The sequence below is a fragment of the Pteropus vampyrus genome, unplaced genomic scaffold, assembly GCF_000151845.1.
Source record: "Pteropus vampyrus isolate Shadow unplaced genomic scaffold, Pvam_2.0 Scaffold261, whole genome shotgun sequence".
Lineage (NCBI taxonomy): Eukaryota > Metazoa > Chordata > Mammalia > Chiroptera > Pteropodidae > Pteropus > Pteropus vampyrus.
Genome location: NW_011889042.1, coordinates 2,932,761 through 2,960,212, shown reverse-complemented (window position 1 = coordinate 2,960,212; position 27,452 = coordinate 2,932,761). Strand labels below are relative to the sequence as shown.

General features: G+C 44.5%; 1 long non-coding RNA gene and 2 pseudogenes across 1 annotated transcript in view; all 3 read left to right on the top strand.

Moving 5' to 3' along the window:
* Positions 1-13,058, top strand: part of LOC111729397 — a 32,224-nt gene extending 19,166 nt beyond the window's left edge. Inside the window, exons 2-4 of the long non-coding RNA XR_002776223.1 lie at positions 9,085-9,200; positions 11,245-11,586; positions 12,884-13,058. This is a non-coding gene — a long non-coding RNA (uncharacterized LOC111729397). The remainder of the gene's footprint in view (positions 1-9,084; positions 9,201-11,244; positions 11,587-12,883) is intronic.
* A 10,349-nt stretch (positions 13,059-23,407) lies between these two features.
* Positions 23,408-23,526, top strand: LOC111729421 (annotated as a pseudogene).
* Positions 23,527-25,944: 2,418 nt separating this feature from the next.
* Positions 25,945-26,063, top strand: LOC111729427 (annotated as a pseudogene).
* The last annotated feature ends 1,389 nt before the right edge of the window (positions 26,064-27,452 follow it).

The following is a 27,452-nucleotide window of genomic DNA, read 5'->3' as shown; positions in this document are numbered from 1 at the left end:
TTCCAAAGAATTCTCATCTAAAATCTTACCCTCGACTCTTCTGTACCTTAAACATTCTTTGCCAATCCTGGTCTAGCACTTCATTTTGGAATTTGGTATTTATTGTGATTCAGCTGAAACTCCTGTTTTAACACCTGATTTCATTTGGTTTAGGATACCTCTTGAACCAAAATGCTCCTACTTGAATCCTGAGCATTAATAAGACATTTACTTATCTTTTTCAAGCATTGGATACTGCCTACCCTTTGGATTTATTTCCCAGGCCCTGCCCTTTTAAATCCAAATCTAGATTCTAGTGAGAGAGGGGGCTCGACTTAAAAAAAGAGAGAGAGGCAGAGTTTCATTCAAACTCCTATGGTCTTGGCGCATTCCTGTATGGAACTCTGACTCCAGAGGGGAGTTGCTGTCCTTGGCTGCTTTCTAGCACCCCCAGGGTGTGGTAGGAGGTGGTGGAGCAGTGGCAGGGGCTGACTTCTTCAAGAGCAGGTTGAGCCACTGTGGGGACTCCCTGCAGGAAAGGGGCAAGAGTCAAAGAAATTCAGGAGCTTGGGCCATGCATGACCTTTATCAAGTTACTTCTCTGAGACTTGCTTTCTACATCTGTAGAATGGGAATAATAGTCTCTATGTTCCTCACAGCCAAAATCCTGTGCAGTGCTTTCTAAACTGAGAAGTGAGTCACAAGTGTCAGGAATAGGTACTTACAGTTAAACTCTTTTCAGTCCCCCATCTTGTACTGTGTGGAACCTGAAGTCAAGACCCATGGCATGTTGTTTTTCTTCTATCTCAATATGAGCACAATTTATTGGATGGAATTGTAGCGCTACTGGCCTTTGTCTGTTGGAATGTTTGTGGTGTGGATTTTCTCTGCAGAGCAAATGTTTATTTTACACATTCTCTTCATCAGGCCGAATCTGGAGAGAGTGAAGGACCAGTGCTACCCCAACTTCATCACATCTCAAAACGCCTAAGCCAAAGCCCCTTTAATAAATTATATGATGACTTGGTTTCATTTTCCAAGGTTTTTTTTTTTTCTTTTGAAATATTGAACCCAATTCTCTTTGCTTCTACTTTTGCTGTAACTCAAATTCTTATTTCTGAGTTCTTTTGCTTTCCCTTTTATTCTCTCAAAAATGTCATTTTCATCTTCTTTTGCCTCTGGGTTTTTAGCGTGCCCTGTGAACTGTATTCACTCGCTTAGACGGGGTGTGGAGGAAGCGTAGGCCAGGGAACCCATGTAACCTTCAGCTAATGCACGGGAGCCTTTAGCTTGGTGATTACTACAATTGTTGCCTAGTGGAACAGTGAGCCATTAGCTGGGTTCTCACCCCTCTATTAGTATTACCCTGTAATTTAATCACAATTAGACTCCTAGAAACATAGACATAGGAAACAAGTGGGCAAAGGAGGCAGATAGCAGAAAGCAACAGTAGTCGGGCTTTTAATTAAAGGCACTGTTTTCAGAAGGTACAGGGCTAAGGAATGGAGAGGTCAGATCTTGGAACGAGGTAATTGGGAAAACGATTAGAGGGACTTCGAGTTTTACTTTCTGGCACTGAGGTCGGGATCTATTGACCATTGACTTCATTCATGGGCTGGGCTGAGCTGGGCTTGTTTAATAGGATAAGAATTCTTAAGAGGTAATCCATGATCCCTTTACCTTCTCTCATGGAATCTGTGGAAGGAAGGTCTCAGAAAGAGTTCTCAGAGGGAGTTTTTCTTTGTCTCACTCGGCTTCCTCCCTTAGGTCCTGAAGCAAGCCCTTGAATATACATGTTGGAATCAACCCCCTGAGGGCTCACAGAAGGCCCAGGCCTGGAGGTGACCATTCCTATTGGCTGTGTGTCCTACTGCGCAGTGTAGATGTGGGCAGTGTATATAATAACTAGGGCTGGACGTAGAAGACATTATGAGGTAGAGGAGATTTCGGGCGGATGTCCTTAGACCCTTCCACAGGACTGTTATCCTACTCAAGCCTCAGAAACCTGAGTTGCAGCGTAGAAGGGAGGAACCCCAGCATTTGAGCCCTCACATGACAAGGAAACTATTCTATCACATTCCTACACGGAAGTGATCCACAAAGAAAAGAGCCGAGTGTGAAAGTTCAGCCCAGCCCAGTTCAGCCCCTCTTCGTTCTTCAGTAACAACAGCCACCTTTGGCCACAGTCACGTTGTTCACAGTAGAATTAGCTGAGGGTGCTGTGGGGATTGGGCAGGGAGTGAGGGGAGGGGGCTGTTGGAGCAAGGCAGGTTGAGCAAGAAGCCGGGAGCCCAAGCGATTGTAAGCAAAATCATGAAATACTCTGGAGGCCTCCCATGTCCCTTTACTCTCTCTACTTCTCTTACCAATCAGGATCCAGTCCTCCTACAGATCCACTAACGCATTTAATAACTCAACACCCTCAGGGAAATCAGAAGTTTCTGGTATTCCAGAAGGTTCTGGAAGCCCAAGCCTCCTTTCAAATCAGAGAGGAGAATCTGGGTACATGAGAAAGAGGACTTCTCCTTCCTTCTGCCTTGACCGTTGGCTCCACTTTTCGTGGTAACCTTGCGATCCCAAGTTTGTGACTTTCCATGACCGTTTCAGTTTTAAATATTTTATCCTATTGTCTCCGTAAGTACTTATGAGGCTACAGGCCCTGATTTTGTTATGGGAAAAAACAAAAAAAAACAAAAAACAAAAAACATAAGTACAATTCTAGCTCAGAGCATTTTTTGTCCAGCTGAGTCTACATAAATCTTGCTCTTCCCTGGCACCCAGGCATAGTGGCGTTTAGAAGATTTGCTGGAATCCCAGCTAAGGAAAAGTTAGCTTGCAGGTTGGCATAGGAGCAAAGAATAGATGACCTCTTATTCTTTGAGGCTTGATTCTGAAGCACCCCAAAATTTAGGCAAAAAACCACCCTCATGACAGACAGAAATTCAGACTTTAAATTCATCTTTAAACCTCAGACACAGCTATGTGGCTTCAGCTTTTCAAAATTCTCTCTCCCACTAGCTTTCTGATAAAAATCCCTTTAAAAGGGAACAAAGCCTTTTACTCTATAATGAGAGAAAAGAGTTAACTGGCCTATTCCTCCTGGGGCATTTTCACACACTGAAGTTCTCAACCCACTGTTGGGTCATGAAATCAATTTAGCGGGTCCTGAACTCTGGCAAAACTTCAAAACCATACATAGATATAAATAAATATAGACACGAGAAGGGAAGAGAACAGAACATATCAGAATACATCACACTTGATTTGGATAAGTATTGTTTCGTGAACCTTTTGTTTCTGTTTTATCTGCCTGTACCTTGTGTCTTGGGCCACTGTGTGAAAGGTTTGTTTTTGTTTTTTTTTTCCCTGTGGGTCACAGTAAAAAAAAGTTCGAAACTACTCTCTGGGAGAGGTAACACAATTAGATATGTTCACACTGAGACTGAAATTGCGACAGCGGACCCTCCCCTGAGAGCTGGTTCCACAGGGGAAGAGAAGAGTAGCAGGCTGCTGACACACAGTGCCAGAAAGAGAGAGGAAAGAGCTTGAGAAGAAGCCCATTTCCCATCGCCTCACAACAGCAGCCACAATGCACTGAGTGCCAACAGCACGCAAGACATTCTCCCAAATACCTTAAATGAGCAATCTCTTTCGAGTCTCACCACACCCCATAAGGAGGCTGAGTACTTTTATTACCGTTGTTGTGGCCCGATCAATTCTAAGACCCACGGAGCCAATTGAGATTAATTATGAGCCTTTATTAGCCGGCCTGCGACTGACTCTCTACCACGCAGGGTCAGAGGAGATCAGCCCCGAGCTTCCAAAGGAGGCAGCTTATAAAGCTTAAGACCATATCCTGGTGGTCTTCTGAACAAGCAAGCAAGCAGATTACAGAAAGCAGATGTTGGCTGTAAACATCTTACACAAAGACAAATGTTTCTGGGGAACTCTTAGATCAAACAGGGCCTAGCAGGCAGTTTCGTTATCTGCATCCTTGTGGCTGTCAGTGCTTTCCTGGGGGCTGGTGCCTGAAGATATCATTTCCCTGTGACTGATTTATTGGAAAGTTTTTCACTCCTACACTGTCTCCATTTTATAGGTGAAGAGACTGAGGTTCAGAAGGTTAAATAACTTGCCTGAGGCCACATAGCTTGTATGTTGCAGACAGAACTTGGTCTCATACCCAGGTGTGCCTATTTTTCAGGACATGCTCTCATGCAGTCACAGTGAGCAGCTCCTCTTTGGCCTGAGAACGGGGTTTGGTGTTGGCTTAGTATCAGTGATGGACGTTGGCCAGCCAAGGGCCTTGCCTGTGAGCACGGGGCAAGCTGGGCCAGAAAGCGAAGGGGCCCAGGGTTTGGAGCCCAGGTCTGGTGGCTGCGAGGGTGGCAGCCCTCCCCTAGCCCTGCTCCTGCTTGCTGCAGGCTGCACCTTTGCCATCACAGAGCACGCTCCTAATTACAACCAAACAATGAGCAATCACAGCCCACTGGCGGTTTAGCTCTGGTTAGAGGTCTGGCAGGCTTTTCACTAGAATTTCCCCGCAGCCTGAAGGCGCCTGGTGGGAGCTCTGGGCTCCAGCTCCCTCTTCCCCTTCCTGATCCCTCTCCTCCACGCCTGGTCCACTCAGTTCAGTCAGCGCTTACTCAGCTCCTCCCATGCGCAGGCTCTGTGTTCAGTGCTGCAGCCGGGTGTGGGAGGCAGAAATTTGTTCTTGCCTTCAGAGAGCTCCCTGTCCTTCCAGCAGTCTCTTGATTAGAACCAAAAAGCCAGGTACACTTGACCCTTGAGGAGAGTAGAGAGGTTTTGGACAGCTTTGTGTCCCTGGCTGCTTCTCTCTGATGTCCTTATTTGGGCGCTGTGAAAATTTATTTTCTGCCATTCAATAATGTGGAGCACAATAGTACTTGCTCTGTATAGACCAGGGGTCCCCAACCCCCTGGTCTGCGGACCAGTACTGGTTCATGGCCTGTTAGGAACCGGGCTGCACAGCAGGAGGTGAGTGGAAGGTGAGTGAACAAAGCCTCATCTGTATTTGCAGCTGCTTCCCAGCCACTAGCATCACTGCCTCAGCTTCACCTCAGATCATCAGAAAGGTTGGGGATCATTGAATAGACAATCTCTAGTGATATTCATTTCTACAAGATGTCCCAGGAAGAGAAACTCTTTCAAAATCTTGGGAGATGTAAACCTGGGCCAATAAAAGAGACACATGAAGTCATTTGGAACCCAGGGGAGTTTCTCAAATGCCTATTTTGAGAGCTCTGGACTTTGGCAAGGGTGTGAGGGAATGGATACCCTCAGATAGTACAGCATCTGTCTCGGTTCTGGGGAAGTGGACGTTGTTACTTGTTCCTGAGCTGAGCCATGGACAGGCTGGTCCTTGGCCAAACTTCAAAGTATGTCTGGTTTATCTTTTGCACCTTTATCCCTCTCACCCTTCTTGGCATCCAACTCCTCTCAGGTATACCCTGGGGACCATTCTTCCTTCTCCCATGTTAGGACTCCTTTATTTGCTATCAACCAATCACATTAAGGTGTTAGTTGAAAATTCATCAAGATATTATCCCTTCGGGAATCATCATGGATGTTAGGGATACTTGAATCCTGTTCATGAAGAATCCCTAAAGCCTGCCTAGCAGGATGCCTGTCCAGAGCAGTAGTAGAGCATGGTACAAATTTGTGGGATGAATGACGGAAGAGCTGGGAGGGACATGAGAGGGCCTCTGGTCCTCATTGTCCAGGCAAAGATTTAAGGCCCAGAGGTAGGGCGACCAGCTGTCTCCATTTACCCAGGACTGATGGGATCTCTAGGACATGGGACTTCCAGTTTTAAAACCAGACAAACCGGTCACCCTGTGAGGGGCTGTGATGAGTAAACCGATGTGGCAGTATAGGCAGGCAAGAGGAGTTGTTCTGATTTTGTTCACCAGAAAGATGGGAAGCACAGACAGAGGCTGGTGGGAAGGCAATTCTTAAAAGAAGTAGATATAGCCAATCAACACATTTAAAAAAGTCCAAGCTTACTGGTAATATCAAAATACACACTAATGGCAATTTTCACCTATTTGTCAAAGATTTAAACATATGGGAACAGGCTGGGAAACCAGCACTCTCATTCGCTGCCGGTAGGAATATCAACTGTTCTGATCTTTGGGGAGGGCAATTTGGTATGAGGTAAAGAAAAATGTCTTAAAGGTATCTATGTCCTTTGACCAGATAATTCCATTTCTTAGAATCTGGTCTTAAAGATATAATTAGAAATATGGTTGGAGTTTTGACTATAAGAATACTTATTTGTTCATGACAGCTTCATAATGAAGTGAAGTTGGAGGCAGCCTAACCTTTCCTAAGAGGCCAAATGAAAAACCAAATTCCTTTTGATTTTTAAGCAAAGTAATTCAACTCTCCTTTTGTTCTGCCCTCAACTTCCAGCTTATGTATGAAAGCCTATGTTTTAGAACTCCAACAATTCTCTCTCAAAGAGGAATTTTGCTATTGGCCCTTAAAAAATTTTTTTTTCCAGCCACTTATCGCTTTCATCACTCACATAGGCTGTTCCGCCCCTTGGTGTAGCCACTCTGGTCAGAGCATTTTTCATTGTAATAAAAGCAACCAACTCAGACTATCTCAAGAAAAAAAAAAGAATGGTAGCAGGGAAGGTTTGCTTAAGATCCTCCGGATAGGTGGCTCCTCCAATAGATTGGCTCTTTCCTTTAACACAATTGCGTTTGAGTCCCTAACTTTGGCCCTTCTAGCTGTGCCCATAAACAAGTTACTTAATCTCTCTGTACTTCCAGTGGCTTCATTTGTAACAAGGGATTATTAATACCTGATAGAGCACTTACTATGTGGCAGGCTGTGGTATAATAAAAAATATCTTTAGCCTTTGTTCCTGGTTCTGGCACAGGGCTCCTAGAACCCACAGAATTTCCTGAGTGATACTGTAGTAATGTCTTTTGTTATTTATAATGAGCCCCTCCCCCCCCTTTTTAACCACATCTGAGTTTCTGCTAATGAGATGACTCAGGGTGGAGCCCCTAGACAGCTCATGATAGAGGCTGGCCACCTGAAAGACCAAACAGGTAAGATTAGAGGATGAGAACTTTCAGTCCCATTCTTATCCCAATTTCTGGAGTCAAGGGAGAGCTAGAGATTGTTCAAGATAAAAAGAAGTCTTGAACAACAAGACCCAGAAGAGGTTCTGGGTTGGTGACTGCATCCACGTGCAGGAAGGGTGGTGTACCTGAACTCCACAGGGACAGAGGCACCTGTGTCTGGACTTACCCTATATACCACTTCACTGGGCTGTTTATTCATATTCTTTATAAGGAACCCATAAATGTACGTAAAGTGGGTAAAGTGTTATCCTGAGTTCTGTGAGTCATTCTAGAAAATTACCGAACCTGAGGAGGGTTGTGGGAGCCCGCAAATTTATAGTTGTCTGGGTGGAAGTGTGGGAAGTCTGGGCACCCCATTCACAGCTGACATCTGAAGTGGCGGTAGTCTTGTGGGACTGAGTCCTTTAACTTGTGGGATCTGATGCTAAATCCAGGTAGACAGTGTCAGAACTAAATTGTTGCACACCTATTTACGGCCGGAGAATTGGTTTGTGTCAGAAAACACACCACACAGGCAGTCTAAGCACTAAATATTAGCTCAGTTAGTCCTTTTAACAACCTTATGAGATATGTTGTATTATCATCTGACTGTGAGTGTATGTAGACTTGGTTAGTTACTTCTCACAAATAGAATGTAGCAAAAGTAATGCAATGTGACTGGAGTCTAGGTTGTTAAGGAGAGATTCTGCTTTGTTCTCCCTCTTGGATTCCTAGCTCTGGGAGAGGGAATATGTCATGATGTGAGGACACTCAAGCAGCCTGTGAAGAGGCTCACATGGAGATGAACCGAGTCTGTTTGCCAACGGCCACCTCTGGCTTGCCAGTCATGGAGTGCTCCATCTTGGAAGCAGATTCTCTAGGCCTGTCAAGCTTTCAAATGATGACGGCCCAGCTAACATCTTAACTGCAGCCTCATGACAGATGCCAAGCTAGAACTGCTCAGCCAAGCTGCTTCCAAACTACAAGTTCTGTCTCATGTAAACTATGAGATAATAAATGTCTATTGTTTTAAGCCACCGAGTGTTGGGATAATTTTTTTTTTAACAATAGATACAACCATCTTGACTTTCATCCCTCCCAACTTATGGGCCTAGCAAGACCCCAACACTGGTCAAATCTAACTTTCACCTATTCCATGACTATACTCTAGCTGTTAAATGTAGCTGGAGAAAAACACATGACTGTGCTGAAAGTCTCCCTTTAAATTCATGACCTATGACCACAGGAGGACCATATTGCTCTAAGATTGGAATGCCCTAGGGCTTAGTTCTTGACTAGCCTCTCTTTTCCTTTCTTCCCTGCCCCTCATTTCCCTCCCCTCCACCTCACTTCTCTCCCTTCTCCTCCCCTCCCCTCTCCTCTCTGCTCCTCTCCTCTCCTTTCCTCTCTAGGCTTTTTTTCTGGGGTGGCCTTATCTAGTCCCATGGCTTTAAACACCAGCCATATGCTGCAAGACCCCTTATTTATATCACTATCCAGAGCCTCTCCCCTGAGCACAGAATGAATAAAGGCAAAGTGTGTCTTCAGCTTCTTCCTTTTTTTGGCATATTTCTTTCCACCTCTCTGTTGTTCCTCTTTCTTTTCCTGATATCCAGTTTATTCATACTCAAGAGTAACCAATATGATTAAAACATTAGTGCTCAGCACAGTGCCTTGCACATAATGAAACTATTAATCAAATGCAGTTAGATTATTCCTTTCAGGGAACCGTATTTACATTTGGCCTAAAGGCAAAATTATGCCACTCTACTGAGGAAATTTCAGATATGGGCAGATATGATTTCATCTTATCTTAGCTTTTCATAAACGCTATTCTTCAGCCACTGACTAAGCCCTTTACTTGGCCAAAAGTCGTGGATATTTCAATCCAAAAATGCAAATTAGACCTTGACGTTTGAATCATTTTCAAAAGATTCACATGTCAGAACCTCCATAAATAAGAATGTAATTCTACATCCCTCCCCTCTTCACTTTATAACCATAGGATGGACCTCAATGAAGTGACAATGCTGTGGAAGTCGGGAGCACTGAATCAGTCTGGGTCCTGTCGCTCCAGGTAGTGAGGAGAGTTGGATGAAGGGGCTGTTTTCCAAGGTTCAGGTAAGCAACAAGGGTGAAGAAGCAAGAGAAGGCAGTAAGGAGTCCCAGGGACCAGCAAGAACAGGGACTCGTTATCACCTCTAGGCTCAAGGAGCAAGTGGGGAATAGTGGCCCGATCCCAGAGGCAGCTGCAGCTAGGAGAGAGAGAGCTTGGAATGAGGACTTTACTCAACCATCAGCCCAGCAGGGAGGGAGCTGGCCGAATAAACATCCGGACCTCCTTCTCCTTCCCATCTCTTGTCAATGCCTCCCACTGGCCAAACCTAACCAGAAACCAGAAAGCAAGGGAGACTCTTGGTATAGACCACGCAGGTCAGCCTCTTGGATCTCAGAATGGGGCAGAGAAGGCTGGAAAGTGGAGCTGAGGAAGCCAGTGGAGAATGTCCTACAGACTTGTTCTGAATGTCAAATCTAGGAGTCAAAGCTATGAGAAGGTAATATTCTCAAGGTGGATGGTTCATGACCCCCTGTTTATACTAGCAAAAACAACAAAAGTTGATGTTCTACTTCAAGATGAGGTATGTAATAATTAAATTTATGTGTCAACTTCTCGAATTGCCAAAGCCATCCTGAGAAAAAATAACGACGCTGGAGGCATCACTCTGCCCGACTTCAAATTATACTACAAAGCAACAGTAATCAAAACAGCATGCTATTGGCAGAAAAACAGACACATGGACCAGTGGTACAGAATTGAGAGTCCAGAAGTAAACCCATATTTATACAGGCAAATAATTTTCAACAAAAAAGCCAAAAACATATAGTGGAGAAAGGAAAGCCTTTTCCAGTGGAAAACTGGAAAGCCACCTGCAAAAGAATTAAACTAGATTGTTGTCTATCACCACACACTAAAATTAACTCAAAATAGATTAAGGACCTGAATGTAAGACCTGAAACAATAAAATGCAAAGAAGAAAACATAGGAACTAAACTCGTGGACCTTGGACTTAAACAGGATTTTATGAATTTGACCTGAAAAGCAAGGGAAGTAAAAGCTAAAATAAATGGATGGGACCACATCAAACCAAAAAGCTTCTGCTCAGCAAAAGAAACCATCAACTAGGTAAAGAAAGAACCATCTGAATAGGAAAATGTATTTGTGAGCAACTCCTCCAATAAGGGCCTAATATCCAAAATATACGAAGAACTCATACAACTCAATAACAACAAGAAAACAAACGATCCAATCAAAAAATGGGCAGAGGACCTGAACAGACACTTCTTCCAAGAGGACAAACAAATGGCTGACAAATATATGAAAAGATGCTCAACATTGCTAGCTATTAGGGAAATGCAAATCAAAACCACAATGAGATACCATCTCACAACTGTTAGAATAGCTATAATCAACAGGACAAGTAATAACAAATGTTGGAGAGGATGTGGAGAAATAGGAACCCTCATACACTGCTGGTGGGACTGCGAATTGGTACAGCCACAATGGAAAACAGTATGGAGGTTCCTTAAAAAACTAAGAATTGATCTACCATATGATCCAGCAATCCCTCTACTGGGTATTTACCCCAAAGACTTGAAAACTCATATCCAAAAAGATATGTGCACACCAATGTTCATAGCAGCATTATTCACAGTGACCAGGACATGGAAGCAACCGAAGTGTCCTACGATAGATGATTGGCTAAAGAAGCTGTGGTACCTCTATACAATGGAATATTATTCAGCCATATGAAGAGATGAAATACCGCCATTTGCAACAATATGGATGGACCTTGAAATAATTATACTAAGTGAAATAAGCCGGACATAAAAAGTGGAAAATCACATGATATCACTTATACGTGGGATATAAACCTAAAAGCAGCAAATGAACAGGACAAACAGAGACTCACGGACATAGTCAATGGACTAGTGGTTACCAGAGGGTAAGAGGGGGGAGGGGGAAAGTAGACGGAGGCTCACACGAGGGGGGAAATAATTTAAATCATTTCTTCAATTTAAAAAAATAAATAATAAATTTATGTGTCTACTGGGCTAAGGAATGCTCACATAGCTGGTAAGATATTATTTCTGGTTTGTTTGTGAGGATGTTTCTGGAAGAGATTAACATTTGAAGCAGCAGACTGAGTAAAGAAGATGGCCCTACCCAGTGCGACTGGCATCAATCATCCAACCTGTTGGGTGCCTGAATACAGCAAAAAGGTGGAGGAAGGGTGAATTCTCCCTCTCTCTTTTTGAGCTGGGACGTCCATCTTCTCCTGCCTGTGGCCATAAGAACTCCTGGTTGTCAAGCCTTTGGACTTCACGACTTATGCCAGTGGCTCCCTGGGTTCTCAGGCCTCTGGACTTGAACTGAAGTACAGCACCAGCTTTTCTGGTTTGCCAGCTTACAGATGGCAGATCATAGGACCTCTTGGCTTCCATAATTGTGAGTCAATTCCTATATTAAATATCTTATATATATTTCTATATATCCTATTAGTTCTCTTTCTCTGGAGAACCCTGACTAATACATAGTATTAGAGGAAACTATATGTATATGAGACTGAAAGTCTTCCCCAATGACACTTATGTGGCAGGGACAAGATTTACTGAAGTGCGAGTTTTGGCTTGATAACTGTGATGTCCACATCTTTTGGGTTGTAGAATTGGGAGAATTAGTGGAAAGAGAGACTGGAGGAAAAAAGGACTGGATGCAAGAGGCTAAACCACCCTCCATAATAAAGCTCAGAAAGAGGGGAGATATTTGGGTGCTGGAGAGAGTATGGAAGCTTTTGACTTATAAAAGGACCTTGAGTAGCTATGGATGTGCGACTTAGGGATGAGAAGAGAAGGCTTTAGAAAAACATTGCCAAGTGTTTTTATCTCTTCAAAAGATCTAAATAATTGGAATTTCTTTTAAAATGACTTTCAGTTGCCTAACCATGTTTCTGAATTATATGACCTTCGAGTGAGCCAAGGCCCCATAGGACCCATACTTTCATTGGAGTTACACTAGAAGACCTCTGGATGGTTTTGACAATTGAGGACTGGCCAGAAACCACTCCACGCACCACGCTCTCTGTCTTCTGCATAGTAGAACACAAGCCCAGAATCTTAGACTCAGCTTCCTCCCAAGCTGTGGTACCTCACAGAGGATCGCTGTGAAGTGGAAGGGATAATCATTTTACTCTTTTTGTACAGAGGCCAGAGAGGGTAAACAAATTGATCATGGCAACCCAAAGGGCTGCCTAAGGGAAAAAGGAGGCATAATCCCCCACGCCTCCAACTCCCTACGTGGCCTGCATTCCACTCAGCTGACTGACTGCAGATTCTGTTTCCTTCCCTTTCTAGAAAGTGAAAATCCATCTCTCCTTTCCTTTCTGAGAAGGCTCAGGCTTTTGCCAAGGGCCTGTGTGGGACAATACCAGAGCCCGGGTATTTACAAAATCATTTGAGTCTTTAATTCTTTTCCTGGAAGTAGCTTGAATTGCACAGGGGTGGGGGTGTTAAGCCCAAGGACAGGACTTGGGAGTCTGAGCATCGAGGCATGCCATCTTTACTATGTTCTGAATTTCCCAGCCGTGCGCACTCCAGTGTCAGAGGCCTTTATTGGGATGGCATGTTTCCCAATGTGGGCTAATGAAATGTGGGGAGACGGTGACTGACCGGTTCTGGAAGGAGGCTTCCACTTTCTTTCACAGGAACTATCAAAAAAGTAGTTTGCATTCTCTCTCCTGCTGCAGGGGACCAAGATGTAACCTTGAAGGCTGAGAGTCTTAAGACGAAGTTGACATCATGGAGAAGTGTGGAGAGACAAAAAGAAACAACACAGAACAGATGGATTGGACCTTGCAGGAAGCCTACCCTTCTTCAAACTTTTTTATTGTCACAGACCAATAGATTCCTTTTATTGTTTAAGCCAGTCTGAGTTGTGTTTTCCATTATTGCAAAAATGATCATCCATCCTCCTGACATCTTATTGCAGCTCAGACGCTCTGTGCTGCAGGTTCCGGAACAGGAAGGCAGAGTCTGGTCTGAGAAGATCCTGTCTTGACACGGGTGATATGTCACTGCATCGCTGGATTTTAACTCTTTTTCTTGAGGAGGAGGGAAGGTCAGGCAAGTTCATCTCCAAGCTTGTGGGGAGGGAGGGACAAGTCAGTCAGTCAGCAAAGGCACAGATGAAAGGATGTCTCCCGTGCTTGAATGGGACCTTCTGCGAGCTCAGAGGGTGTGGGCTGCCAGAGCCAGGTGGGGCAGGTGTTTTTTGCCTGGGTTCCTGGACTCCAAGGGAGGCCATGGGAAGGTGTCAGGAAATCCATGAAACCCTGACACTTGAAGAATTTTGTGTTTGTATATTTTCATTTAAATGGTATAAAGTCATCTAAAACCACCTGCCTGGGTTTCTCCTTGTCATAAAACGGGAGCAACTACTCCTCTTCCTTCTTACTCCTTGGAAGGGATGAACATCTGAGAGATTATAGATGGTAGATAAAACCATTAGATAGAAAAACTTTTTTTGAGTTATTGGGGGCTGTGCTAAGCTGTTGGAAGAGGAGAGCAGGGAGCATGTCTGGAAGTGAGAAAGTCCATCAGGAAGTGAAGACGGCCACAAGCTTAGGTGAAGGAGAATGAAGATCAGACCTGCCCTCTTGGTAGGAAATTCACGTACCTGGATGCACATGAACACGTGTACCCATGTATGCCACATGCCCTGTGTGTGTGTGGGATAACAATTAACATTTGCACTGTCTGATGGTTTTCAACAGGCATTTCTGTAACACTGCCTCATACAGGCCATGGCAGCTAGGTTTCACATTTCCCCCATGTTCAGAGAGCGCTGTGCCCAGGGACCCTCAAAAAATGGTGATACTGCAACCCAAGTTCAGGTGTTCCAGTTCTTCTCCTGGTACTCTATCCTCTATATCAATGGTTTCTAAGCCTGTCTGATCATCAGCATCACCTGAATGCTTCGCTTCAATGCAGTCTTGGGCTTGACTCCAGCCCTGGAAACTCTGATTATGAGTATGTCTGGGGGCAGGGCCTGGATATTTGCATTTTTGGAAGCATCCTAGATGAATCTGAACACCATTTAGGTTTGGGGAACAACTGTTCTATATAAAGAGCACTGTGTGCAGGCATGTGTCCTCCCACAGGCAGGCCTAACAAACCTGTAAAACAGGTAATCCATCTTGGATGCCACTCATCTACTCTTTTAGGGCTCTTCTACCCTTGGGCCATCCTTCCTGATGACTCGTGGCTCTTTTCCTAATGCTTTATCAGATGGTAGCTTAGTCCCTTTCAGAGGGTGATGCATTGTCATAGGAGACTCTTAGGGACCGATAATCATTCAAACTCAAAAATAGTAAATCTCTAATGGTACAATTTCAAGCTCTGGGACAGGCAAAGGAATGTGGGAGCTGTTTTAGGGAGGGCAGAGGTCGTATCATGCTGTGTGGTGGTCGTACTTGCCATTACAGCTCTCCACCACAGAACTCCCACGTGTATATCGTATGCTTGCATGCATACTGTATAAATACAATATCCAAAAAAAACCTCTCGGAATGGAAAGCTAACATATATAACGAGCAGGTGGATTTTTAGAGCATGCAACCTTTTTAGGGGAAAAAATTATGAAAGCATTTTCAGTGTCAAGTCTTACCACAAGGCATGCTCTTGAAGCTAGAAGAGAGGCATCCAGAAATATGAGTTTGTCATGGAAACGCTGACAGGGCTTTAGCCGAGGGATGCTCACAGGTGCAGCCTGGAATGGTGCAGCCTTTTGTGGTTTATTTACTTCCTGGCCCACTATTCTCTTTTCCTATTTCCAGGCGCCTAGAAAGTCAGCTGGCCTTCCAGGAACTTGGGGGGTTTTGCAAGGAAGGTGGCTTGAGTCTCTCTTGGTGGTGTTTTTCAGACTTTTCAAGGAGGAAATAGAAGGCATCTTAGGACCAGTTTCGTGTCTGGGAGGAGGATTCCTAGAGGGAGTAGAGAAAGGAAAAAGGGAAAGAGGGAAGGAAGTAAGAATGAAAGGAAGGAGAGAAGGAAGGAATGAGGGAGGGAAGGAAAGAGGGAAAGAAGAAAAGGGAGAGAAGGAAGGAAGTGGGGAGGGAGGGAAGGAAGAAAGGAGGGACTTAAGTTCCAGGCACAATTCTAGAAGCATATAGGCATTGTCTTTATATCTTTATCACCATTGCTGTAACCCAGTGAGTTATAAAGGTTATTTCTATGTCGTAGAGAAGGAAACAGTCTAGCAGCACCCAGAGTGAGAGCTTATAACCACATCCTTGAATAGCCCAGGTAGCTGGGTGGTGTAAGGATTAGGAAGCTTCCCCTGAACTCATCACTTTTGTTGATGCCAGTGGTCTTGAGCAGGGCCCGTAGGCCTTCCCTTGACAAGCAGTGAAAAAGCTGGAAAGGTAATTCCTCCTGGGAGAGTTGCATAGTGACCACCTTTGGTCCTGCCAAGGGGTAGATGACTGACCACAGACCCTGTGCCATGGGAAGGCCTTGCTTGAGGGTGGGCACTGCATCTCTCAAGATATGGGTTCACTTTTCTTCCTAACAGGGCCCTAGGAGTCCTGGCAGGAGCCAGATAAGGACATCAGCTGCTTTATAGAAACAATGGGCAGGGCCCAGGAGGCTGGGGGAGAGGGCTGGGAAAAGGAAAAGATGGTTTCTTTCTGGGAAGTTTCCATTCCGTGGGGAAAGTGTGGTTGCTTAGGGCTCCCAGTCCAATCTGACAAAGGAGGCAAGAGCTCTGCACACAAGGAGTTTAAGAAAGACAGCAGTTTAAGAAAGAAGGCATAGCCCAGGTATTCCAAGAATCACTATCAGGGGAGAGAAAGATCTATTTCTTCAACCCTGGCTACAGATTGCCCCACCCCGACCAACCATCTCTGTAATCAAAGCCACCAACCCTGCCCTGAACCATGGCAAGAGCCGGGATGAGACAGCCCCTGCAGCTTGCTCCTGCCTAGCCTCAGAGCACCCTCCTGCAGCCTTTTCTATCAGGGCTGCCTGCTCCTGGGAGGTCTGCAGCTTTGGCCAGGCCCAGCGGCTCTGCTGGGAGGCTGGGTTGCAATCAAGGCTGCTGTGATCAGGCCCACCTTTCCTTCTTCACCAGGAGCCTCGGGAGCTTGGGAGACATTCCAGGGCTGGCTCTGACATGAATTTGCTGCTCAGCGCGCCAGGCGATCAGAGCTGACTCCGCTCCCTTCTCCCTTGGAGGTGTTGATAGTAACAGCAGAGACGAGCTGCCAAGTTGGCAGGAGAACAGAGCGACTATGCACTGCGGATTGAGGGGGGCAGGGAACAGCAAGCCAGCAGAGGGCTGGGCCACAGCAGCAGTTTGTTTATCCTGAGATTGAAAGGGTCCCTCCAGTCTGGGCGGCCAGCATCTTGCATAAGAAGGAGAAACTATAGGGAAGGTGGTGACTCCAGGGGAAGCTGGAGGCGGTGATGCAGGGTGAGGCCTCTAGGAGGTTCCCTGGTCTGGGTGCTGCAGGAGTCAGTGGGTGGGACCTCTGGCTAGGCCTGAAGCCACCAGCCAGCCTGGCCCCTAGAGGCACGCCAAGCCTCTGAGGCAGGATAGAGATCCACCTTTGTTCCTTCTGTTGATGAAGCAGCTGTGGAGTTTATAAAAAGAAATGGACCTGGGGTGGGGAGCTGGTGAATTCAGAAGCTGCTTCCTCTCAAAAAGAACTTTAGGAGGGCACCCATGTTTTCAACAATTTGGTTTCTTTGAGCCTGAGAAATTTATATCTACTTCAGATTCAACTAAGGAGTGATAGCAAAAACTGCTTACTACATGGCAGACACTGTTCTAAGAGGTTTATGTATGTGAATGTACTGAATATTCATGACTTTATCAGGTGGGTACTATTATTATTCCCATTTTATTAATGAAGTAACTGGGGCATAGAGAGCTTAAGTGACTTACCCAAGGTCACAGAGCCAGTGAGTAGCAAAGTTGGGCTTGTGTCACTTAGGCCATGTTCCCATCTCTTATATAAACTGCCTTCATAATGCAACAGAGTTCTTAGCACAGTGCTTGGCACAGAGCAAAGCGTTTAGTAAATGTTAGCTCTCGCCATGACTCCCCCAGAGCAGTTCCAAACAAGAGACCCAGGCTCCTAACATCCTCCTCAGGGACTCCATGGGGCCGTAAGTCTGTCTTCTTTTCCATCTTTGATCCAAACTACCTCTGTTATCCTAGGAGCTGGAGCAATTCCTCCTTTGGAGTGAAAGCCCCTGGCCTTCCCAGCTCCCCTTCTCCTCCCTATTCCCCTTCCTCCTGCCTGAGGCAGAGCAGAGCAGAAGAATTCTCAGCTTCTTCTAGTTACCCTCAGCCTGCAAAGAAAACATAGTCTGCTGTGCCTGCTGCCAGTCCCTCTCTGGTGACAGCCACAACCCATTTGCTCAGTGCCAGCTCTAGCCTGTACTGCGGGTAGAGCTGGGAGCCTAAGGCCGGACCCTAGTGCCCTGTATGAGACCCTGGGCCAGTCACTTCAAGGCTGGGTGTTGAGTGTTGCTCAAAGGGACAACTGTGTGCTAAATAACTTCTTGAAGACCCTTTCGGCTCTCAGAGCTATGGCTGAAGGTTGGCGTGCTGCATTTGTAAGCTTTTCCTAGGGTAGGAATTCCGTTACAGGCATGTTCCCCATGTTTTGAAGGAGTTCATTCATTCAGCATTGCGAATTAGTAACCAAGCTTTACAAGTCCACTGAAGTGTGCTACTGGCCACCTTTGCTCCTTAGGAGGTCCCAGGGGATGAATCCTTTACCACTTTCTGGGCAGCCAGAGCTACGTCCTGTCAGCTGTGAGATAGCCAAACCAGAGCCAGGAGCCCTGATTACTTCCTAGGCCTGAGTTCCTCCCTGGGACAATGAAACCCCAGTTATCAGTGCCAAGGGAACAGAACTGCAGTGTAGGTGTCTCAGAATGACACTGGGAAGCACCGTGGGGACATTGGCTACCAAGTCACCCTTAGTTGTTCCTTCAGGAAACTACTGACGACAGGAGGAGGTCAGGTGGGGTTGGGAAGCTGGGGCGGAAAACTCTGCCGTGGTTAACTCTGAAGAAAATAGAATATTCTAAATTTCATACTTGAAGAACAGAGAAAGCAGGGATGTGGTACCTTCGAGTCAGAAACCTTTAATTAAATAAATGTTCAGTCCCCAGGAATCAGCTGGAGTGTGGTGGTCACTAATTATGAACAAAGAGGGCTGTCACACTCCGACAGCTCCTTTCTCCGTGCTCACTGCACCGGCAGTCCCTAAGATCCTTAAGGATGGGGGTGTTCCCTGCCTGGGCCAGGACGTAGAGGAGAGACCGAAGCACCCACGCAGAGGAGAGGTTCTGAGGTGTGTCAAGGCACACTCAGAACACAGTTGCCCATTACCACAGAGAGCTGACCACCATCTGATTCTTCGGGGTCCAAAATATTGAACTTGCTGTATCGGAGACTTGCTTTTTCCTATGAGAAAACATCTCCAGTGTTGTAATAGAAAGACTGCCTTGCAGTTAACTCGCTGGCACGGATCTGTTCTATAAAGTTACAAGGGTCTTTGTCCATTGCTTCCAGAAATACCTCTACTCTGTCAGACCCCAAGGGGCTCATCGACAACTGATGACAAGGAGTCTGAGGGGTGGGTATAGAGGGAGACTTCAGAGGTTGGGCAGCAGCTTCCTTCCTTCCTTCCTTTTTTCCTTCCTTCCTCCTGCTGTTGATTCTGTTTGGTGCCAAGCAGTAGTCAGAAGAAAGGCACAACATTAGGGGAGGTGAGAGGCAAAGAGCCTGAGAAGGAGCATTTACCAGGGATAAGAGGATGAAGGTAAGAGTGAGAGAGCCCCAAGGGACTGGAGAAGGGAGACTGCAGGAGAGGGAGGGCCTTCCTAGCGGGTGGGGTTGAGGGGAGGCAGAGGGCACACTTCCCAGCCCTTGACCTTCTTGGATGGGGTGCATGACAGGCCAGCCCAGAGTGGAGAGATGCCCAAGATGACCTGTCAGAGTTCGAAATCCAGAATGGGTGAGCAGAAGTAGGTCAAGGTTCGATTTTCCTGAAGAAGCCCTGAGCTGGAGACAGGATGCGTTGACTCTTCATTTATTTATGAGGCTATCGATTATAATGCAGTTTTTCCACAGGATCCTGAGGTAGCTGAAGATGGTAGAAGAAAAACACTTACCAGCTAGCTTCTTTTGCCCTGGAGATGTCAGGCGCTCAGATAGGCTGTCCTCCTCTCTCTCCTCGTTCTCTCTCTTCTCCCCACACCTTTTGCAGCTCTCACCCGTGTACCCTGAAGACCAATTGGGGGCTCAGGACAGCCCCTCTAGTTCCCTCTCTTCTCAGGTCTGGTGGTTCTTCCAATATCTAGGACACACTCCAGCACCCCAAATTCTAACAGCAGGGCATTGCTTAACTCAAGTAAAGAGCTGTAAAGGCATCTGACATGTTCCCAGTAAAATCTTTTTGTTTTACTGAGAAGCAACAGAGGCCAAGGGGAAGTGATTTCCCCAAAGTCCACAAAGGGAGACACAATCTAGATAAGAACAGAGGCCTCCTGATTCCTCTAGGCGAGGACCCTTTGCAAGGTACCACGGTACCTCCCAATCTGATCCCTCAATCCAGAGCTGGGATGCCCCCTGAGCTAGGAATCACTCTCTGAGACTCTTGTCCCCCTTTGCAGTCTCTCATCAGGGCCTTTCCTTAGTTTTGCACTTGATGACATCTTTGCTCTCAGTCTGCCTCACTCCAAAATAGGACTGAGGAAGTTCTGTATAACCCCAAAGGAAAACAGGCTAGTGATAATGACTATGAGCCTGATCAGCCTTGCCTGACCTTATCTATCCTCTACTCCCACCTCCCTACCCATCAGCCATCGTTCCTGAAGTCTCTCCCAGCCTTTGTGCCCCAACACCAGCCTTCTGGTACGCAGAGATGCCCACATCCACTCATCCCTGTGAAAGAAGATGGTTCTTCTCAGCTCTGTTTCCAGGGCTCAATTTGCTGGAGAGACAGGAATAAACCTTTCCAGGTGGGCAGAATCCAGGAGACAGGCCAGCACACTGCACCAAGCCCCAAGGGCAGGCTCCCCGATCTTTGGGGACCCTGAAGTTTGGTTCAACAGAACGTGGCTCTAAACATTCGGACCATTGCTTGAGGCTAAGTGGGCATTCTGCCCTATGTCATTGTACTTTTTAAGCTCATTAAATGTTTCAAAGTTTAACCCTGACCCAATTTACTAGCCTCATCTCTTCCCTTCTTACAGGCTATGCTGTAGCCAACAGGAATTCCATAAAAACATAATTTTCTTTCTGTGCCCCTATCCTTCTAGAATGCCCTACCCTCCTGCTCCAGAAAATTCATGTTCTATGTCACCTTCCCTGATTATACCAGCTGACAACCGTTGAGTTCTACTTTGCACTAGACACTATACTCTTTTTTATAATAACCTCAAAATTCTCCCCATTTATCCATTGGGTTACACAGTTATTAAGTGGCAAAGTCAGAATTTGAACACAGGCCTATGTCTCCAGACTCTATATTCTCAGGCACTATACTATATTACCTCTCAAGAAACAGCTACCCTTTCCAAAATTATTTTTCTCTTATCTACGATTGTATCTTCACTTTCTTTATTACACATTACTTTTTTATTTTTTTCCTGTAACTACTTATATCATAAATACCTTTTGAAGAGTGTGAGCTCTTCAAGAGTAGGACCTGGGTTACATTTGGTGTGCCCCCAACACAAGGCCCAGTGCTAGCACATGGTAGGAGGCTATTAAATGTGTTTTGGACGAAGAAATGAACATGTGACCTAATGGATTTGAATCATAGCGAGGTCTAAAGTCTGCCTACAATGGCGTAGGGAATTGGAACTTATTTTTCTGAAGGGCCCGGTTTCACATTTCCTTTTTTAAGGCACCATGGGAAATGAAGGGAATGGAGGCATTTCATAGATGAGTGAGAACAAGAAGGCAAACTCCTGCCTGTCTGTAATTACAGAGCCCTTCGTGCTGGCTGCTGCTGGCAGCATGCTGGGGAATGTGTTTTCAATTCTCCAGGTTGGGAACTGTGGGTACTACTGATTGCTTTGTGAGATCTGACCTGGCTGTGAAAGGAAAAGAGAAACAAGGATAATAAAAGCTGTGAGCGATGGCTTTGTCAGGTGTGGGGTCTACCCCAAGAGGGAGGGGCCTCCAACATGTATCCCAACTTCCGGACCCACTTCAGTAGGACAAAGGGAAACCCTCTTTTGGAATCAGGGACTCTATGTGGAGCAGCCCATGGCAGGGTGGTCTCTAGCTGGGTTAAAGGGCAGTGTTAATCCACCTGTAGTCCTTCCGAGTGGAGAAAGAGTAATGGGAAGTTCTAAGGTTCAGGGACCTCGGCAGAAGACCTGGGCATCAATTACAAAGTGTGTGTGTGTGTGTGTGTGTGTGTGTGTGTGTGTGTGTGTGTGTTTGTGTGTGTGTTCATGTTCACCTGAGTATATCAGAAGCATTGCGGGGGCCAAAATGGAACTGTGCTTCTTTCAGGGTCCTGAGGTCCCAGCTGGGTCCACTTTCTCCAAGGCTCTGTTCAAAACTCAGCTTTTCTGGTCCAAGTTTATTTTTTTATTAATTAATTATTTAATTTATTTATTAATTTATCTTTTCTGGTCCAAGTTTAGAATAGGCAGATCAGGCTACTGGGCCATGGTAGGGAGGATGGTTTCTAGCTCTGACACTTGCTGAGAGAAGGTGGGCTCCCACCCACCACTCCCAGCCTCATTTCCACATCTACAAGAGATGAACATACAGTTGTGGAACAGAACAACAGTCTAAAAACCTTGTCTTTGCATGGTACCTTTTACTCTGATACTTGTATTTTTAAAGCCCATTTACATCCATCATCACCTTCCATTCTTACAACAGCCCCTCCAGAGGTACAGAAAGCGGAGTTTTCTGATTATAGATGAGGAATTGAAGCACAGAGAGGCTATGTAATTTGGGTCACAAAACACATTAGCAGTGGAGCCCCAGGGAATCCCTCTCTGGCTTCCTGACTCCAAGTTCTTTCCTGTCTTTGGCTCTGGCTCCCCATTCCTCCATCTCCTTTACCACCAGTCTACTAAAAGGAAATCTCAACAGAGAGGCTCACGCTCCATTAGCAACATACACATCAACTCTCCTGGTGCTGGGTAAACAGTAACTCAAAACGGGCACCCTCCTCCTTCTCCCCTTTCAACCCTCCCCTCCCGCCCCGCCCCCACCCAGGAGGAAGCTCATCTCTGGTGAGAATCCTCAAATAGCTCTTTCTGAAAATGTGGGGGCACGTGCCAGGGAGCTTTCCTGGGAGGAAAGTGAGCGCCTTTTGGGTTTCCTGAGGAGGAGGAAGAGATGGTGGTGGCCCAGGTCTCCATAAATGGGCCTCTGGGGCCTGAGGCAGGATGGAAAACCAGGCAATATGTTGTAAGTTTCTCTTTGCCTCACCTCCAAAACTGGGAACCTAATGGTCACTGGCTGGCCCTTTCTTTGAGATCAGAAATCATCTAGTCTGGCCGTACCCACATCTGAAATTTTGGGTAATCACTCATTCATTCAGCAAATACTTGTTGACTTGTTGACATGTGCCAGCCTTTGCTCTAGGTGCAGGGGATACCACAGTGAATATGACAGGCGAGATTCTGGTTGGTCTGGAGGTCACAGTTAGTTGGCACACTGTTATTTGGGGATGGAGTGGGGTGAGGTCAGGATAGAGAAGTAATGGGAGCTCAGAGAAGCAGGGTAGCTGGGAAGACCTCCTGGAGAAGAGACACATCTAAGCTGAGGCTGGAAAGATGGAGGAGCAATAAGCCACCCAAGAGGGGAAAGACTGTTCCAGGCACAGGGAATAGCATGTGTGAAGGCCTGGAGGCTGGAGTGCACCTGGTATATGTAAGAAACTGAAAAAAGTGCAGAGGGCTGAAGCGTAGTGTGAAAGGGGCAGGCGGAGGGAGGAGGTAGTGAAAGATGAGGCTACAGGGTGAGACTGGGGCTGGGTTACAGAGGACTTGAAAACAATATTGAGTAGAATGAACTTTATCCTAAAGACAAAGATAAACCACTGAAAGTTTTTAAGAAGATGTGTGACATGTTCAGAATTGTGTTTTAGAAAGATCTTTTCTACTTTTCAGGGTGACGGTGTTGTTTAATAAAGATATAAGAGCCATAAATGTGAACCATGTGTGATATGAAATTTTCTAGTAGCTACATTAAAAATTAAAAAAAAAAAAAAAGAGTCTACGGCCATGTTACCCTGAACAAGCCCAATCCTGTCTGATCTCGGAAGCTAAGCAGGGTTGGGCCTGGTTAGTACTTGGATGGGAGATCACCTAGGAAGACCAGGTGCTGTAGGCATAAAAAATAAAAAAAAATAAGAGATTGTAAGCTGACAAGGTCCTTGTAATTGGTGAGGTCAACCAAGGGTTGCCTTGCCTAAAAAAAATAAAAAATAAAAAAAGTATAAAAAAGAGGCATAATTAATTTTAAATAATATATTTTATTTAATTCAATTTATCAAAATTATCATTTAACATATAATCAATAGAGAAATATTAAGATATTTTAATTTTTTTCCTATTAAGCCTTTGAAATCTAGGATATATTTTATACTTACAGTGCATCTTGGTTTGGACAAGCCACCTTTTGAGTACTTAATAGCCACATGTGTTTAGTGGCCACCATGTTGGATGGGGTAGATATAGAGAATGCATTTGAGAGGAGTAAGAATGACCAAGCTGTTGCAGTTGACCTGCAGGAGGATGGTGGCTTGGGCATAAAGACAGAAGGAAAGATTTCAGAGATATAACTCCCAGGTTGTCATACCAGGCCTGGACCTAATACCTCTGTACTCCTTTTATCTAAAAGAAAAATAAACTCCTTTCTTCTTTGGGCCATTTATTTGGGGTTTTCCTTCTACTCACAGCTGGACCTAATTTTAATGAGTATGGCACATAAATGGAGATGTCCAAAGGTCAGTTAGATCTGATGGGTCTGAGAAAGCTACATATAGATTTGGGAGTTCTCAATCCACAGTTGGCCATTGAAACTATGGCAACACGTGAGATCTCCAAGGGACAATGGTCTAGTGAAAATAGAAAAGGATCTAGAACAAAACTCTGAGAAACACCAGCACTCAGGATGGGCAGAGGACAAGGAGCTTGCTAAGGCAGCTAGAGAGGTAGGAAGGAAATCAGGGATGTGCTCTGCCATGGAAGCTTAGGGAGGAGACAGTACCAAAGAGGGGTGATCAACAGTGGTAAAGGCAGCTCTCTCTGCTGTTTTTATGGGTGTGGATGGCACCATTGAGCCTGAAGAAACCAACTTAGGTTTCTGGTGCAGCCCCGAATTCCTATATAAGCTGGTTATGTCATCTTCCTGCTCAGTGCCCTTCAATGTGTCCCAAGTTTCTTAAGGATAAAGTTCTAGCTCCTTAGCACATCCTTCAGGCCCCTCTAAAGTCTGTCCCTAGCTTTTCTGTCTAGCCTGTTCCTTTCCCCAGCACACTCTGTCCCTGCCAGGCTTGGCTTCCTACCATTCCCTGCCTTGGCTTGTGTGCTTCTTTCTGACTGAAGAATCTTCTCTTCCTCCCTTTTCTCTTTTCCCCTGAATCCTACCACGCTTCAAGACTTATCTTAAATGTCAACTCTTCTTGTTCCCTGATTCTTCCAGACAGATTAAATGCCCCCAACCCCCATGCCCTCATGTGCCAACTGTGATCGAGAGTTTTGCTTACTCTCAATCACAGTCCTCAATGTAGTCTGGCCTGTGTTAAAGTTGTTGTGTACATGAGTGTCTCCCTAACTATACTGTGAGCCTGGAAAAGTCTGAGGCTGCTTTTGGCTACTCATCTCTATCCACCTTGGTGCCTTCCTAAGAGCTTTTTACAGATGTTTAAGAAATGTTTATGGGGAAAAAAAAGAAATGTTTATAGGTTTAAAGAAATTGTTGTTTCTCACAGCCCCCAAGTAATAGTGTGGTCTCTATCTTCTTTGTCATATCACTTCAGGAGTTATGGGACTGAGGGAGACACTAAAATAGAGAGAACCTTGATTTAGAGTGAAATAGACAAGGAGTTGAGTTTGAATCCAGCTGCTCAAAGAAATAGTCCCAGTCTGAGCTTCCCTTGACCCAAGCAGCTTGTATCATCTGAGTGCTCAAGAACCACTTTATTAAGAGAAAAGCAATAAAAAAATTAATGAAATTAAAAGTTAGTTGTTTTAAGAGATGAACCAAATTGGCAAATCTTTAGCTAGAGTGACCAAGAAAAAAGCAAAGACTAAAGTTACTAAAATGAGGACTGAAAGAGGGACATTAGTACAGACCTTAGAGAAACAAAAAAGATTATGAAAGAATACTACGAAAAATTATACTATATAATGCTATCAAATTAGATAACCTAGATAAAATGGACAGATTGGTAGAGAGACAAAAACTACTGAAACTATTTCAAGAAGTAGGTAATTTGAATAGGCTTAAAAAAAGTAGAGATTGCTAGTATTTTTAAAACTTCCTGCAAAGAAAATTCCAGGCTCAGGTGGCTTCACTGATGAATTCTACCACATATTTAAAGAATGAATATTAATCTTTCACACTCTTCCAAAAAATAGAATAGGAGACAACACTTTCCAACTCATTTCTTATATTACCCAGATACCAAAAACCAAAGACATCAAAGAAAAATATATATCAACATCGCTTATGAATATAGATGCAAAAATCCTCAACAAAATACAAACAAACTGAACCCAGCAACAGATAAAAGGGATTATACAGGTCTACAGCCATGCTACCCTGAACACGCCCGATCTCGTCTGATGCCGGAAGCTAAGCAGGGTCAGGCCTGTTTAGTATTTGGATGGGAAACCACCTAGGAAGACCGGGTGCTGTAGGTCGCAAACAAACAACAAATAAGGATTATACATCATGATCAAATGAGATTTATTCCAGGAATGAAAATTGGTTTCATATTTAAAAACCAATCTAATACACCACATTAATAGAATAATGGACCAAAACCACATGATCATCTTAATAGATACAAAACAAGTATTTGAAAAAGTTCAACACCCTTTCATGATAAAAACACTCAACAAACCAGGAATAGAAGTGAACTTCCTCAATTTGGTAAAGAGCGCCTACAAAAACCCCACATCTAACATTAGACTTAGTGGTGAAAGACAAAGCTTTCCCCCTAAGATCAAGATCAAGACCAAGATGTCTTCTGTTCAACACTATACTGAAGGTTCTAGCCAGGATAATTGGGCAAGAAATAGAATAAAAGGCACCTAGATTGGGCAGAAGTAAAACTATGTATATGATGTGGTCATGTATATAGAAAATTCTAAAGAAAACACATGCATACACAATTAGAAATTAATGAATGAGATCAGCAAGGTTGCAGAATACAGACTACGATATACAAAAATCAATTATATTTCTATACATTAGTAATGAACAATCTGAATATGAAATTAAGGCAACAATTTACAATAACACCAAAAATAATGTAATTCCTAGGAATATATCAAAAGAAGTGCAAGACATGTACATTGAAAATTATAATACATTATCGAAAGAAATTAAAGAAGACCTAAATAAATGAGAAGAAATCCCATGTTCATGGATCGGAAGTATACATCAATGGAGTAGTATTGGGAGTCCAGAAATAAACTCCTATATCTATGGTCAAGTGATCTTTGATAAGTGTGTCAAGACAATTTAGTGGTGAAAGAATACTCTTTTCAACTAAAGATGTGCGACAATTGAATATCTGCATGCAAAACAATGAAATTAGATCCCCATCTCACACAATATACAAAAATTAACTCAAACTAGATCATTTAGCAAGAGCTAAGACTCTTAGAAGAAAACATAGGAGTAAATCTTTGTGATCTTGGGTCAGACAGTGACTTCTTGGATATGACATCAAAAGCACAAAGGACAAAAGGAAAAATAGACAAACTGGTCTTCATCAAAATTAAAAACTTTGTGCTTCTAAGGCCACCATCAAGAAAGTGAAAATACAATACATAGAATGAGAGAATTTGTAAACTATTACTCTAACGACGGCCTAGTATCCAGAATATATAAAGAACATGCATGACTCAATAATAAAAGACCAATAACCTAATTTAAAAGTGAACAAAGGATCTGAACAGACATTTCTCCACAGAAAATATACAAACTACCAATAAACACGTGAAAAGATGTTCAACATCATTGGCCACCAAGGAAATGCAAATCAAAGCCATAATGAGATAACACTTCACACTAACTAGGAT